At 36.9% G+C, this 17,418-nt stretch overlaps 1 protein-coding gene across 2 annotated transcripts in view; it reads right to left on the bottom strand.

The window, feature by feature from the left end:
• The window catches only part of ZCWPW2 (zinc finger CW-type and PWWP domain containing 2), a 99,889-nt gene extending 84,082 nt beyond the window's left edge, over nt 1-15,807 (bottom strand). Inside the window, exon 1 of one of the 2 annotated variants that reach the window (XM_090284417.1) lies at nt 15,380-15,807. The gene's annotated coding sequence lies outside the window, so the exon portion shown is untranslated. Of the gene's footprint in view, nt 1-15,236; nt 15,318-15,379 lie in introns of those variants that run through there. The other variant, XM_090284418.1, reaches the window with a different exon arrangement.
• Between the last annotated feature and the right edge of the window lie 1,611 nt (nt 15,808-17,418).

Genomic DNA, 17,418 nt, shown 5'->3' with positions numbered 1-17,418 from the left:
TAATGTAAGATGCCATCCCCATGGTCACCTGTGATAGTAGGTGGATGTGATGGTTAATATTACGTGTCAACTTGGCTGGGCCAGGGTGCCCGGTTATTTGGTCAAATATTATTCTAGATGTTTTGGATGAAATTAAAATTTAGGTCAACGGGTCCTAAGTAAAGCAGATTATCGTCCATAATGTGAGTGGGCCTCAGCAAAGGTTGACCTCCCTGAAGCAAGATGGGATTTTGCCAAGAGACTGCCTTTGGGCTTGAAACGCACTTTTCCCTGAGTCTCCAACCTACTGGCCTACTCCATCAGATTTTGGACTTACCGAGCTTCCACAATCATATAAGCCAATTGCTTAATATAAACCTCTCTCTTCAAAGATATATAAACAGACATACACATGTAGACATACATATGAACATACGTATCTTTCTATAGATGTATAGATATATGTATACCTATATATCCAACATATAAACTTAGGGGTGCACACAAATGTTCAGTACATAACAATTAGTAAGACCAAAAGCTGATTCTTTAAAAAGAGAAAATTCAGGAATATCATATTAGAAAAAAACTGTAGGACTTTAAAAAATTTAAGTTACTAGAGGATACCTTGTATATATTTAGCTAAAAAGGAAATTTAAAAAGCCAGAAAAGGAGAGCATACAAAAACAAAGACTATGTTAATCTCACTTATAAAAGTAGATGTTAAAAAATCTTAGCTAAAGCATATCAGTCTGTGAAGTGAATTAGATCTGTTAGAGAAAATTAATCATGGCGAAATTGGAAATGAGAGGTAAGAATTATGAGTCCGAGACTGGTCCCCTGCAAGATGGCATCCAAAAATGTGATGTCCTGTAAAGCTCCATGGAAATTGACTATGGCCATCAACTCTGCTCAACGATTGGATCTCAGTGTTACCTCTAGCCCCTATTATGCTAGCAAGGGGCCTTGTACAAACCCATTGATGTGGCCTACTGAGGTTGCAGCATCTTAAAGCTAGCTGTAACCACAAGGCTTAGATTTCAACCAGGTTGGGACTGCCCCTAAACCTTGAACGCTGTGCTTTCAGAATTGTGCTAGAATCAAAGTTCTGCCACATTATATTACTATTGCATTCTGGTCCCTGATCATGCTAGGGAAGTAGCTGCTGTTTCCCCAATTATTCATTAAAAGCTCCATAGCCCATGGTCAAAGTCCCTCTGTAATGAACTTTGTCATAAGGTCTTAATTAGATCTGCGTTCTGATTCAGAATGGAATGAGGCAATGGAGACTCATCCACTAAGCTACTACTGATTCCTGTCTGTGAGCTTTCTCTGAGAAATGCTGCTCCAGATGAAAGAAGGAAAACCATATAGTATTTGCCACCCCCAAAGCATATGAAAAACTCAACATTCATTCATGATTTTTACAACAAAAAATACAGTTGAGTCTCAACCTAGCACCATTTATAAAAATAAACTTCAGACTAAACACTAATGTAAAAACATATAAAATAACATATATAATAATGCTGAAACAAAAATGTACTTGTATGTAAAACACAAAAGCCAAAGAAGATTAATAAACTTAAACATGTTGAGATTAAATCTTCCACGTAAATAAACTAAAAAAAATAAAAAAACAAAACATAAAATAAGTTGAAAGGCAAGAAATAGACAAGGATAAAATACATTTAAGATATAAACATATGGATTAATATTCAGGATACTAAAGGATGAGGTGAATGTACTCAGTAAAAGAGCTTCAGGAAAGCAGGGAGGCCTCATGGTTGTTTTCCTGTTTATATTGTTTCTAAAATTTTGTAATAACACTATATCAATTTAATATCCTAGTAAAATTCTGATTATCCATATCCAACAACATAAAAAGTATAAAACAGACTTGTGATTTCAAATGTATTAACACAAAGTGCTTGACTATATAGTACATTCCATGACCAAAGAAAAGGGAGAAGGCAGAAAAGAGGACTATGAATGGGTCTAGTAAAAACTACAGACATAGAGATGTTCTATATAGTATATTCCATCACCCATACTAGACGAAATGTACAAAATAAAATTCAAATATGACTCAGGAGAGAGATGATAATAGCTGAGACATATATATCTCTGGGGAGAGCCCACCCAAGTCACTAGGTAGATTGCATATTTGGTGGCATGTGGTAAGTAGGTTTTTCCTAAAGAAAGAAGTATAGAATTTTAATTTCAAACTAATAACTATAAAATTTTAGGATACTCACTAAAATGGTCCATGGCTTATTGTTATTTATACTATCCAATTTTTAAAAGCCAGTTTTAAAAATAAGCACTGAGTCACATTTTAATAAGGCAGGCAATTAAATGTTCTTCCTTCATTATAAATAGTCTGAACCGGGGATGTTTTTTTCCCTGAACTTTTAGCAAAGCGCCAATAAAAGTACTTTGGTTTGGGCTCAAATGAGAGAGGCTTTTAATAAAGACAAAGAGCTCCATATTCAGGATTCATCAATCACTTAACATCTCAATGTTTCAAAAGTCGCACTAAAAGAATGACCCAAAAACCAACCGCTCAGCATTAATATACACATCTTTTCTTCTAGACAATTTTTTCTTTAATATGAAATGGAAATAAAAGATCATAATAGGTTCAAACAAACCAAATGCCCACTCTACACAGGTAAATACTTCACGAAGGTCAGCTGAATCCAGAGCTAAAACTGTATTGTGCGGGTTTTCTGTGAAATCATCAGTCATATACTACAAACAAGTCAACTATTTACATATGCAGTAAACCCTCTAAGAAATGTACTCCAAGAAGCGTTTATCTTTGTTTTGTGCCATCCTAACAACTTATGCATTTTATTGTTCAGATAGTGTAACATTTTAATACAGTGTATTAGCTACTGTGTGGTAACGCTTTGGTACATTCATACAGGATCCCTTATCTTAAACATGTGAGTTTTCCCAAAGAGGAGCTTTGGTTCTGTAGCAGCCTCATAAATTCAACACCTTATCAAATATTAACACAGGGAGGTAACACAGGATGCAACACAGACAGTCAAGTTACCTCTTTGTATATTTAGGAATTACTTTCTCCTTCAAGGTATTTACACTAGAAAGCTTAGTCTGTCCTGATTAATATTTCAGTAGTAAAGGTCTGAGTGATTAGAACCTAGGCAAAACCTTAATTCAAAATTATTAACAAATACTCCAGTGACAATGCTATGTGACTATCACAAATTTACAATTATCAGGGAAAACAAGTATAACCAGTCATCTTTGAAAAACGCTTCAACCACTAGTACTCGATATAGAACGACAGGGTTTGTCATACAATTAATCTTATCTCTGTCCCCTGAAATTCCCTTAAGTTCATTCATTGGAAGAGGGTTTAAACACTTAAGAACACTTTATACCAGCTTTCCTATGAAAATTCAGTATCTTAAATATTAATGTACACTTTTCTCTTTTTATAAGCTATAGATACAGTACTGGCTTCAGAGTTTGTGGAAATGGAGAAAAGAAGAACCAATTCAAAACCACTGTAGAAATTGCCTTTGAACATAATAGCAAAAGTCAAACATGAAAAAGCCACTGTTAAGAGCTGAATTGTATGCCCCCAACCCCAAAATTATATGTTGAAGTCCTAAACCCCAGTATCTCAGAATTTAACTGTATTTGGAGATAGGGTATTTAAAGAGGTAATTAAATTAAAATAAAGGCATTTGGGTGGGTTTTAATCCAGTCTCACTGGTGCCCTTATCAGAAGAGGAAATCTGGACACAGAAGCCTGCAGAGGGAAGACAATGTGAAGACACAGCTGGAAGACCATCTATAAGCCAAGGAGAGAGGCCTGGGTGGATCCTTATCCCAAGGGTCTCAGAAGGAACCAACTCTGAGGACATCTGTATTTGACTTCTAGCCTCTGAAACTGTAAGAAAATAAATTTCTGCTGTTTAAACCACTTAGTCTGCATTATTTTATTATGGCAGCCTTGGCAAACAAATACAGCCACTTTTGTCTTTCCAAAATTTAAGTAGTTTTTTATTCCCCTTCTAGATAAATCTCAGTCACCACTCCTCAGCAGAGATGGTTAGAGGTTCTGGCCCAGGCTCCTTCAGCTTCTCAGACGCTGTTTTCTTATTGCTGCAGTCATGTTTAAAAGGACTTCCCCAAATTGTCTTTTATAGACAAACCCACAACATATTTTCTGCCTTTTCCAACATGTGAGATTAAAAAGAAAAAGACAGGTGTTATTAGAAGCAGAAGCCATCTCTGTATTGGAGTCATCGTCTGCCTGGTAACTGCAACAGGAGCCTGGGCTGGAGAAGCACTGAGGTGGTGCCATGGGCATCGGAAGCATGAGGCTGACATTCTTCCCACTGGTCTGGTTGCTTCTTTATCCTGTTTCCAGATAAACCTTTCACTTTCTTGGCGTCAATACAGAGTTCAGACAGGGTCCTGCCCTTGTATCTACCACGATTCCATTATGGGTTTGGTTTGGTTTGGTTTTATCCTGTCAACGGCTTTTCCTTTCTTTTCACAAGTAATACTCAGCCACTGCAAACAGCTCAGAAGGTTCTTTCATCATTTGCTGTCACTACACTGAGAACTGGAGAACCTAGCGCTGCAAACACAGCCACCTTCTCTACATCAGTACAACTTTGGCTTGTAAAACTAAACATCTTTTCTTTTAGAAATAGTCTTCCAAGAGTGGTCATTCCACACTCCTTTCTTTCCTCTTGCATCCTTACAGTGATTGCGTGAAACCTTTATAAATCTCAGACCATCTTCCTCCTTCTCAAAAGATAAACTTTCCTCCTACATTACTAGAAAATCTCCATCCCTCCTTCTCTCGATACCTAAATGCTTATCAAAAACTGCTCTCTCACTTCTTTGCGGCACTCTCAGACCTTGACTCCATTTTCTTTGTTTTGAAATGCTTCTTGAGGGTTTGCTGTGAGCCAGACATATTGCTAAGGCAAAGACAAGATTGCTCTCTTCAAGTAAGGTTAAGTACTATTATGAGACAAATACAAAATACTATAGAAGAACATAAGGCACACCTGAGACTTTCAGATAGGATAGGTCACGTGTAAGCCAATCTGAAAAATGGTAAGTGGAGTCAGTGCCCCTAAGATGTGCCCCAGAAGTCCCTACTCCCTCTACATAGCACTTAACACATTGTGTAATAGTTTATACAAGTAATAGTCCTCTACATCAGAGAAGGAAAACTCTGACTCCAAAAAAACCTCCGCTGCCTTGCGGCATACCTCTTCAGGGGAAAGGCTAAGGGAGTAAACCCCAACAGAAAATCCAGAGCCGGAGTCCCTAAGGCGGTTTGACGTTGTAGTCAACACCGGCAACTCCTGCGGCGCACCTGAACCCAAGCTGTATCGACTCCGTCTTTCCCTTGGATCCTTCAGCTGTGAAGAGAGGGGGGGTCTGCTGCATGGGCAACAGCAGACCCTCCATATTACCCTGCCCAGGCTCTGTAGCTTCAGCGTCATCGCAAGATGTTGATTCAACACGGGAGGAGACAGATACCATGTCACTCCCGAGTCGGACTGCACAGCCATTCTCGGCGGTGCAGATAGACTCTTAAGAAGCTACACCATCGTCTCTCGAGACGGATGGCTGCCGACGAGTCCTCTACAAGACAAGAAAAACTCACTTAGGGAAAGGTCAATATCTTTCTTGTTAACCACTGTATCTCTAGTATCTAAAGTACACTTGCCATAGAGAAGCTCTAGATATATATCATATTATGAAATAATTGAAATAGTATGAACCTCAGAGTTAGACTGACCTAGCAGCCAGTGTAGATATTCAAAATATGTAGCAATGAGGATTGCTGTATCAGTTGGATATCTGTGGCTCTGGATTTAAATTCTGGTTCCATTTCCTGTGAGATTTTTAAGTAAAGGTAAGTCAGTTAAGTATTCTTAATGTCATTTTATCATGTGTACATGTTGAAGGTAATAATTATTAATAGGATGGTTTTAACGATGAAATGAAACAGAATTATGAAAAAAGAAAAACACTTCAGTGCCGGGTACACTAAAGACATAATAAATGTTTGACTTCCTTGCTAGACTGCTTTAAAGTGAGTTATGTGTGTAGTTACCTAAGAAAATTAAAATATGCAGAAACCAATGCAAAATGAAAGCACTCTAATTATTTTGTCTTTCCTTCATGATTTTTCTCAAGTGCACAATTTAACAAATAATTATTTAATTAGGTTCTAAACTTTAAAATGCATTTATCCTTCATCTCTCTATGATGTAAATTTAACATTAACTGTTCATACATTTACCTAATTAACAATGCCTATATGTCAACTGTAGACTATACTTAATGATTCAACAGAAATTTATTAAGAGCCTATTTTCTGTGAAAAATCATAATTTATCTTTATCATTCAGGGAGTAGTTTATACAGATACTGCTGAATAGCTTAGATTAATAAAGCTCTGAGATGCTTAACAATACTTTTCTTTTTTTATTTTAATGGAGATAACTGATGGTTTCCATCCAAAATCAGCAATCAAAGTAGAATGAACAGAAACAGTTTATTAGCATATTAAAAGGCTGATATCTTTTGCAGCAACTATGTTATTCTGCTTTAAAATTTTTCAAGGGAAACATTAAAAGAAACCTGGTAATTGTGTAAAATGCCAACTTAAAACTTAGTAATCAGCCTATATGCTTTAGGTCTGTATTAAATGGCTATGAGTATCCAGTTTATTCAGTATATTGAGTCTTGTAAAAATAAAATAACAGACCCAACAAAGATAATTAAAATTAAGCTCTTACGACTGTCTACCCAATGTGATAGTTATAAATGGATTAGAATTATATCTGTAGATTGAACAAGGAGAATATACTTTCGGACTGGTTTACTTATTTCTCCCTACATGAGCTCATTCTCAGCTGACCTCTATCTGAGCTATACTGGTGGGGAAGTCACAGGGTAATTTGCTTAAAGATAAAACTTTATTCCACTAATGTTGTGGAAGAACAGTGTTTAAGTTGACCACTTCCTTTAAATCACAAGACACAAAAATAGAACCTCAAGGCAATCTAATTAGAGAATTTCAATTTGTTATTCAAAATGATTTATCCATTGTCAATTTATTTTCATTTCAGAACTGTATCATAATTCTAATAAGCAAAAAGTGATAACTTTCTTACTCTTGGTTCTAGTGAGTAACTACATAATCACTGTTTCAAGACTCCCTACACAAATATTAAGAAACGGAACCTTTCACTAAAAGAATGTTCAACTAAGAATCTGAAAACAGGAGTAATTTTTAATTGCATAATGCAAAAGTGAAAGCACAGTTCTTCGTCTAAATTTGCAAAGTAAACAGGACACATTGGGAACAGGAGTAAGTGGGAATTATTACCCTAGAAAGATACTAACTAAAGATTTTTCCCAGTTTGTCCAATTTTCTTTTTAATTTCTGTGAAGAGAGTCCTGTCCTCCTCTGGCCTGAGAGGAAACCTTGCACTGCCGGTCCTTCTGAACAATGAGATGGGGAAGACAAAGTACGTTTGTTTCATTAAAGAACCCCCCAAATCTCATATTCATCTTCCATGTTTTATTAGAGCCTTCAGAACCTCCCCATGATTGTTCTGGAAAGACTGAATCTTACCTGCATGTGGACATCTCTCCAGGATATTCGGTGCTGACGCTTCCTGGGCTCTGTTTCATTTAACAACATGTTCATACCCAGTATCTCACAGAATATTTGTTGAAATTCATTGTTCACTGATTATTCCCCAACCCTTTCTTTTTCTGTTATGTTTGTATTTGCATTTTTCACTTTTTAACTGTAGTTTTAATAGAAAAAGATGTAAATAAGTCTATAATATTGAAGAGAACAGAACAATTTGCTTTTTAAACAATATATTGTAAATAATTCCTGTTATTAAATGTCTACACTATTTAGCACTGGCATAATGTTTTGAAACTGAAAGTATATTCTTCATTTACTCAAGTATCTCAGTTCTCATGAAATTCAAAGATCACAGTATTTTTTTCAATATCAGTCACTAGTTGATTTTTTCATATTTTATTAGTAATTGGTTCAGAGATCATTAGTTACCTATTTTTCTTTTGTTGCCTGTGCTTTCGGTGTCATACCTAAGATATCATTGCAAAGTCCAATGTCATGAAGCTTTCTCCTTATTTTTCTCCTAAGAGTTATCATTTAGCTCTTAAATTTAGGTCTTTGATTCATTCTGACTTAATTTCTTTACAGTGTGAGGTAAGGATTCAATCTCATTGTTTTGCATATGGACATTCAGTTTTCCCAACACCATTTGTTGAAACAACTGCCCCTTCCCCATTGAATAGTCTTGGCACCTCTGTTGAAAATCATTTGACCATATAAGAGTTTGTTGGGGCTCTCTATTCTATTACATTGATCTATATGTATTTCTTTATGCCAGTACAAACTTTTGATTCTGTAGCTCTGTAGTATGTTTTGAGGTCAGCAAATGTGAAGCCCCCAGCTTTATTCATCTTTTTCAAGATTGTTATAGTTATTCGAGGTTCCTTGAGATTCCATATTAATTTTAAGATAAATATTTTCCATTTTTTAATCAATATGTTTCTTGATTTTAGAGAAAGGAAGGAGAGAGAAGAGAGCAGGAGAATGGGTTGGGGGGAGATGGGGAGAGGGAGGGGGAGAGAGGAGAGGGAGAATGGCTTGGGGGGAGATGGGGTGAGGGAGGGGAGAGAGAGGCGGGGTGGGGGGGGTGGAGGATATGCCCTGGTCAGGGACTGAATCTGCAACCTAAGTATATGCCCCGACCAATGATCAAACCTGCAACCTTCTGGTGTACAGGACAACATTCCAACTAAATGAGCCACTGGGCCAGGGTTGTTTTTGTATTTAATAATAGCCATTCTAATGGGTATGGTCAATAATTTTAATTCCAATCACCTATTTCCTTAAAGTATTTTTTCTTTTTCTGTCAGTATGTTAAAATCTTCCAGTATTGCAGGTTTGTCTCTTAGTTCTGTCTAGTTATGCTTCATATTCTGAAGCTATTTTATTCTATGCGTAGTTTTTCTCTTCTGATGAAGCAATACTTTTTCCTGAAAGTGGGCTTTGCCTCACACCAATATACCAGGCTACTTTCTTCTTTAGTTTATTCATGATCAATATTTTTTCATGTTTTGATCTTTTCCATAGATCTCTGATAATCAGTATAGCTGATTTTTTTTAATAGCTTCTTTGTTTTCAGTTGTAGGTGTGCATTTAATGTCATCCTGCTGTATGTGGCTTTAACTATATCATCTTATAGTGTGTGAAACAATAAAATGAATGTCAATGTCTATTTCCTCCAACAATTTTTATTAAAACATCATTAGAAGGTTCAAAATTATTCTTGATTAAAATTACATATTAAAGTTAATATTTAAAAATTTTATTTATTTTTCAACAAAAAGAATACTTGGGACTGACATAATGTAGGTTGTGGATGGGGACAAGTACATTTTCTCTAACTCCACTGAAGGAACATTTCATAAACACATCATATAATGTACTACAGTTTATAGTTGACAATTCCTTATTGCTCTATCGTATTTCTCACCTAAAAAAAAAAAGTGAATAAACACGTCTCACAGTTTTTGTAAAGATGAAAGTCATTTATAAAATTTCAAAGATTTTTGTTGTTGCTTTATTTTTAGAAAACAAGAATTATAGAGTAATCTGGAAATTCGCTTAATACTGAGATATACAAAAATTTCCCCTAGGCTTTTTCCTCAAGCCAAGTCATTATTTTTCTCCCTAAAGTGAAATTATCCCTATGCATATTTTTAAAGTAAGTTTGCTCTAACTGCAATACCACAGTTGTGCTCTGCCTTGTTACAAAGACAAGAAACTTTTCACCCTCTTAAGAGTTTTTATACTATATATCATGCCTTTTTAAAAAATTGAACATAACAATAAATGTTCAAACTTAGTGAATGAAATAATGTCAAAAATAATTAACTTTTCATGAATGTAAATATTATTGGTAATTTAAATATATCTGTTGCTAGTAAATCACCAAGTTAAAACACAAAATTTTTTATCAATCTGGTCACTTCATTTCCATTTTCATCGAAATAGGTATTAAAAATAAAAATTAAAAAATAATAAAAGTAAAGAATAATCTGACATCTAAAATTCTGTTTTGAGCAAGCAACACAGTTACTATGCTCAAAATGCTCAACATATCAATGACTTTCTCAATGTACACTTGAGTGTGTTCCAAGGAGTTACTGTTCTGCCTTATCTCTGATCTTTAAACTTCCGTGTTCTCTAACACAGGTAATTACAACATATTAACTCATTTCAGATAAATGTGTCAAACAGTCTTATCTGGGAAATATTTTAAAAAACAAACACCTCTTCAAATACAAAACTTGGATTATTCTGAAAAAGGATTGGTGGGATGGAATAAGAACATCTCTTAAGACTTTTGCCCATGATATACAGGTAGCAATTCAATTCACTACAAAGACTTAGAACTGAGAATTTTGACGCAAGTTTAAGATGATCTTTGGAGAAAAACCTTTGTATTTCAGGCACAAAAGGAATATGCAACTTTGATTCCTATTAGGAAAAACTGGATGTCAAAATAGTGATGACACTTTTCTTGCACATATTACAAAAAAAATATGACTAAATAATGTAAAAAATATATGATTCACTGTATTCTAGAGATATAGAATCCTATTCTAAATGTGATGTCATTTTAGGACAAATATGTGAGAAGTAGAGTCACAATTCTCAAAATGAGTGTTGGAGAACTTTTCTGGGGTTCCCCAATTCTCTTAAAATTGTCATATTTGTTTTTAAAAAGTCAATAATAATCTAAGAATGTAAATAGTATAAAATCATAATCAGACTAAACTGAATGAAAACTTTATAAAATGCGTAAAGATAACCAATTTCAATGCCCAATTTAGCATTGTTCATAGGAGCTGGTGGAAAAAATGGCTGGGCTAGATTAAGAAGGGTCTTTTGAGATTCGAGACAGCATGGATGGAACTGGAGAGTATTATGCCAGGTGGCAAAAGACAAATACCATATAATCTCACTTATAAGTGAAACATAATGAACAAAACAAACAAGCAAAACAGAACCAGAGACATGGAAATAAGGAACAAACTGATATCAACCAGATAGGAAGAGGAGGGGGATAATAAGTGTGGGGTGTTAGAGGGGGGAGGAGAAGGGGAATGGTCTAGTCAAGGAACAACTATAAAGGACCCATGGACAGGGACCACAGGGTGGAGAATGGCTGTTGGGGGAGGGGGTGCAGGGGAGAGCAACAGGGGAAAAATTGGGACAACTGTAACTGAACAATAAAATTTTAAAAAAATGAAAAAAAAAAAAGAATGGTCTTTTGAAACATGCTAAGGAGTCATTTTAGGAGCTTCTGAGAAGAAATGTAATGGTAAGATTTACATTCTTAAAAGATCATTTACATATCTCTATAAAGGGTAAGTTGGAAGCCAAAAGAAAAGGTAAAAAATAATTAGAAGAAACTATTATAATAGGACAGATAAGAAACTGGCACCACAGACTATGAAACAGGATCAGAAAGATAACTAAGGGACAGAATCCATAAAACCAGGTGAACAGATTGTCTATGCAGTGAGAGGGAGGGAGCTATTAAGACAAAAGAGACGGATATAAAATGACTGTCAGGAGAAAATTGTTAATAAAATACTCTCTGTGAGTTACAAAATAAATCTGCTGTTGTTTTTGGACTTAAAAGAATCAACTGACCAGTCACAAACTTAAAAATCTACACTAGGAAACTGTCAACTTTGTAACTATTACAAAGCCAATGATTTCATTTTTGTATCATGAGTTGTGCAGTAAGTTTGGAAATTTTCCCTCTCCTTTGGTACGTGATCTATTTGAAAAATCTAGCTTAATTTCTTTCTATACATCTCACTGAAGTTTAAAGTCATCCTTTCATTACTGTTTATTGAGTAGCTTTACAAAGTCTTTCCTCCGAAAAGCTGAGATTTTTAAATAGAAAAGAAAATGCTTATTTTCTTTCCATAGGCACATAAACAAACTGTCACAAAAAAAATAAATAAATAATGGGAGGGAATTTCTGGCCATGTTGTTAAATTTCACATAGGTCTCTGACTATGTGACCGATTTCTCTGAAATAGGTTTTACTTCCTCATTCATTCAAAAGACATTTTGCCTGTCTCATCTCACTGTCTAAAACAATGTGTATAGTACATGGTAGGTGATAAATAAATATTTGTTAAATATTGACTAAATTAATGAATTCATAATCCCAAATAGCAAGAGTATAACTGTCAAGTCCCAGAGGAGGTTTGCTCACACTTTATTTAATAAGAACTATAACATTCCCTCCACTGATCTTTCTTTTTCTGTACAATCTACCAACCCCACCCTGGGTTCTCTGTTGCTTTCTCCCATTAGCTGTTCTCATACTTCTTCTCCCTATTCCACACATCAAAGGTTTTCTAGGACTACTAATTTTTTCTTCACCTACATATGTTTCTAAAAGGAAATCACTGCATTTAGTAACTGTGCATACAATTATGATACTGCAAACAATCATGGCTGACTACAAATCACTTCAAGTTAAAAAGTTATTATGAAGCAAAGATTGTATGTCCAGAATAAGACTAGCTACTAGAGGCAGTAGTATAGATCTCTTTCATAAGTGGAAAGTATATGCCACAGCAATTTGATATCCACTATCATCCACTATCATCCATCCTTCTGAAAAGCACATGAACAAGCTCTTTCGGGTAGAAACTTGGTACCATTCCTTTTCCCTTGAATTCATATTTTTATCTCACTTTCCCCACATAAGTTTATTCCCAATATATTTTAGTGCTTAAAAATATTTTTAATTGTTCATCCTATCATGTTTCCCTGTAACAAAAATAGTATATTTTAAATTCCTGAGAACATAAAATTCTAAAAACTTTCCTTAGTATTGTTTATCATTAAATTATTAGAATGCTACTGATTAAATAATAAACATTACAAATTATGATCACTTTAAAATAATAAAAACCAACTTTTGCTAGAAATGCATGTGATAAAGAAATGGATAGGGTCTTCCTCCTCCCCTCCGATCCCCAGAATGGATATTATTGCTAGAAAATAATAGGGTTCAAGTTAATTCTATTCTTATATTTAGTATTCTTCCATTACAAATATTTGGGAATAGGACATTTTCTGGTTAAACCAATAATCATCCTGTTGAACTACCACACAATGTACCAAAAATTACAAAGCATATGTCATCAAAATGATTTTTAATGATGAGCTGACAACTCAATTGAGTCCTTCTGCAATATTTTAAAAAGCCATTGGCAATTACCATTCTTGCAAAAGAATTAACTACCCAGTTATTAGAATCATTCACTTTCTAAACAAGACTGAGGTCAGATTTAAAGTACTGCTTTATTAGAGTGGAAGAGGTACAATTACCAAAGGAGAAAGTATCTGATTCAGGCACACTCTGAGGAAGGTCAATTTTAGCCAAGAAAACATCCAAGTTGGTAACCTGGAAAATTAATACCCTTAAACTATTCTTTGCATAATCCCCTGAAAAGCCTTCACGTGCCTTCCAAGATTAATGGTTGGAGACTGCCCCTTCAAGATACACACAAATTTGGACACACAGTGTTAACAGAAAACATGAAGTAGTTCACAACCTTCCCTGTGGGTATATGTACGTGTTGTGTGAGTATATGTGTGTGTTACGAGGTATGAGAGAAAAGAGGGAAGACAGATTATGTATGCCCAGATACCAGGTTTTTCATTTTTGGTAGCATTTTTTAATCTGTTTTTTATCTCTGCCACTAAAACTAATGACTCCATTACCCTAAAGCTCTTAACTTGGATATGTGATATGTGGGGGAAAAGACTCATCAGAAAAATTGATGCTGAGTTTAATCATTTTCTCCTTTACTCAAAAAATAAATATAAAAAAGAATTTGTTTTTCAACAAGTCTCAAATTATTGTTAATTATGAATGAAGGTTTAAAAATAGAAAACATTTATATATTTATGAATCAGATACCAAATTGTTTTATTTCTGATGATTTTTGGGTGCCTCAACTGACTCTGGTAACATTAGTCAATACTCTACTACCTAAAACATACCGCTTGGTGGTATGCTCTTAATTTTTTTCCCCTACCGTGATTGGCTATGGTTGAACCTCAGGAATTTACTAGGTTTGCTTTTAATAGTGCATCACCAAGGCAAACAAACAAGAGTGATTCTTGTCCAAATATTAAAAACACTGCTCTCTTCCATGCCCAGCCCCATAAACTGAAGCCAATGGACCTTTCCAAATGATTATATTAATATAGATTTTTAAAGATTTTTAAATATTTTAAATATACCGTGTAACTTTAAAGTAGTGGTCTTTGTTCATAACACCTGTGAATTTTCATTTAAATCTAAACCAAAAAGGGAGGCTTAAAAACTATAAATACATAATTTAAAATAAACCCTAGAGCTGAATAAATCCTTTGATGAGCTGACACTTGGGCTGATAAATTAAAAGGCGATGCAAAATCATCTGCCAACAGAACACATACCTTAACAATATTTAAGCCCTCGGTTGACAAAACACTAAGTAGGGGCGTGGCGAGGAGCGTCATTGTTGCCAGTTGGCAGTTAATGAATATAAATTGCTTGTAATTACCATTTCTCGTTCATTTATTTAATGAGAAATAGCCCTAAAGCTCGAGGGGCTCCATCTGGCTGCGACTTCCAAATTATACTAAAGTCAACTACTCAGAACTCCACAGTTCAGGAATGTCACCTAGGAAGACCAAGCGTGGTAGCAATTCCAGGGCAGCCGGTACAATCCCCAAATCCCAAAGCTGTGCCCTAAATTCAGTACATTTCATTTTTAAGACACGTGTGTGTGGAATAACTTCAGGATGTTCGACAATGCTCCGAGTTTGTATAGCCCGAGGGTTCGAATCAAAGTCCAGGAAACAGAGGTGGGGACGGGGTATACGGCTCCCACGTGCTCTCCCTAACCCACGCACGGGCCTCGTGACAGATTTCCCAGTTCCTCCCAGCAACTGCGAGGCAACTGTGCTGTAAGCTCGTAGGGGCGCACAGACTCGCAATCCCTCAACTAAGACGCTAAGTGGACAAGATGCAGTAGACTACAGCAATGGAGGTCACCACGTCCTCAAATAACGCTCTCTCAAATAACGATCTTACCCAACTCTTCCGGCTCCCCCTCCACCTCTTCGCCTCGCTGCGACCCCGCCCCGTCCTGCTGCGGAGGCTCACGGGACACGTAGTACGTCACGCCCACGTCCTCCCAACACCGAACCCCGCCCTTCTAAGCTCCGACTCTCTACCCGCAGCTCCCTGGGGCCAGACTTCCGGTTTCCTGAGCTGGCTCAGGGTCCGATCGGGGGACAGCTGCGGTCCCTTTTCCAGCTGTGTGCTGCTCCTTCCAACACCCCTCTCGACAGCGTTCACTCTCAGCGATGTGCGACGCAGACGGGCGCTGAGGAGGACAGCGCCTGCGGGCCTGAGTCTCGCGCGCGTGTTGCTGGGTAACGGGCCTGCTCCCGGCGGCGGCTCGACCCCTCCAGTCTTGGCTTGGCTCTCCTTCCAGAACCTTCGGGGCCTGGGCCAAGAGGTAGGAGCGGAGCCGGCCCCAGTGCAGCCGAGGCAGAAGAAATGGGAATCCCTCCGCGGTGTACCCGGAGCGGCTGCCTTCGCTGGAGTACCGACTGTGTCTTCGAGGAAACCGGAAGCCCGTGGTGACCCCTGGCGACCCGGTTTGTTTTCGGTCAGTTTCCAAACACGGGGGAATCGAAACTCGGCGGCATTACGTAGCCTGTCTTCGGGGTGAGTGACTCGCTTTAGCCGGCTTAGGGGCGCGGGCAGTGTCAGAACCAACCGCCGCTGCTGTTGCAGCCCCGAAGAGATACTTCTTTTTTTTTTTTTTTTTTTTTTTTTGTGGGGGACGAACCTGGGTCCTCTCCTTTGATTAGGGAGCGGCCCACCTCTGGCTCTGGGCATCCCTTACCCCTGCCAACCTCGCACCCTGGCTGTTCTTTCACTTTACTTCTCATGTTCTTTCCGTACTCTGATTTACGGGGGCACCTTCATTTTTATTTCATTTATTGACACTGCATTTATATCTAAAACGAAAGGGGGGCGCGTGGCTAAACGGTACTGCCTGGGGATCGGAGCAGTGGAGCCGTGGACAGGACCCCCGTGTACATTATCGAGGTCAAACAGTAGGTATTCGTCGTTTCTCCAGTATGTAACTTGTGTACTCTATGGTTTTCGATCTTTTGTATAGTGACTGCTACGTGCACGATAGGCTGAGACCCCCGTCCCTAGAGACAGGGTACTCAAGTACTCAGAAGTGAGATACGATACGAAAAGTGCAACACAAATGAAAACGAAACTTGCTCCAGATGTGTTGTGGGAAATGTGTTGATAAAAGACAGTGACGTAGGAGGATTGAAATTGACACTCGCCTCTCTAATGTAGAAGACACTCGCGCTCGCGCTTTTTTTTTTTTTTTTTTTACCATTCTAAATTGGATTGAGCAAGATCTCATGGCATAATTTAAATTCCAGTTCTCTAAACGTGCCATATCTAAGTTCTTAACCTGTTGTGGTCGCTCACTGCATCATTTGTAAATTAGAAATTGTGCGTCCCTCACGGGGTTATTACAAAACTTTAATGCGATATAGTTTGTAAAATAGAAAGTTGTATACAAATGTAAAGTTTTAACACTAAAGAAACTGTACTGTTTTATGGGAAATGCACTGGATTAAGTCAGAACATTAACTCAGTATCTGCCTGGTGATTTTTCTACTTCTTTACTTGACACTGGGTAAGAAGTTAAATGTTTTTCTCTTCTCTCTCAAATGGTATTAAGGCTTACTCTTCAAGGTACCAAAGCCTAGTTTCTAAGCGTTTTGCTAGCTCTGGAGTCAACTGGATGATTTTCATTCTTGCCTCTCGCACTTTCTAACGTTTGCCTGTCTTGGCTGCCCACCTCAGAAGTCTGTATGTAGGTTTCATGAATTGCTAAGAATGAATGAGACAGTTTCCCTAACAGGCAAAGAATATTGCCTGATACACTGTAAACACTTGGTAAATATTAATTACCAACACAGAAAGTTGTTATGATTAATAAAATTATGTTATGAAGTTTGTCATAATCATGAAGTACCAGCCAATGTGGCATTTATATTCTTGATTACAGCTGTTATACCACAGTAGAGAATACAGTTCATACTGCTAATACTAGTAACATTTAGTGTACGTAGGTGCTCAATTACCTTGAGATGTATTACTTTATGAAAGGGATGAAAAGAAGCGGACTGCTCTTTATAGTATATACTTTATAAACTTCATAAAGTTTATA

The sequence above is a fragment of the Furipterus horrens genome, unplaced genomic scaffold (genome assembly GCF_987537825.1).
Source record: "Furipterus horrens unplaced genomic scaffold, mFurHor1.1.pri manual_scaffold_7, whole genome shotgun sequence".
Taxonomy (NCBI): Eukaryota; Metazoa; Chordata; class Mammalia; order Chiroptera; family Furipteridae; genus Furipterus; species Furipterus horrens.
Note: the sequence above shows the minus strand (reverse complement) of the source record. Positions and strands in the feature narration are given on the sequence as shown.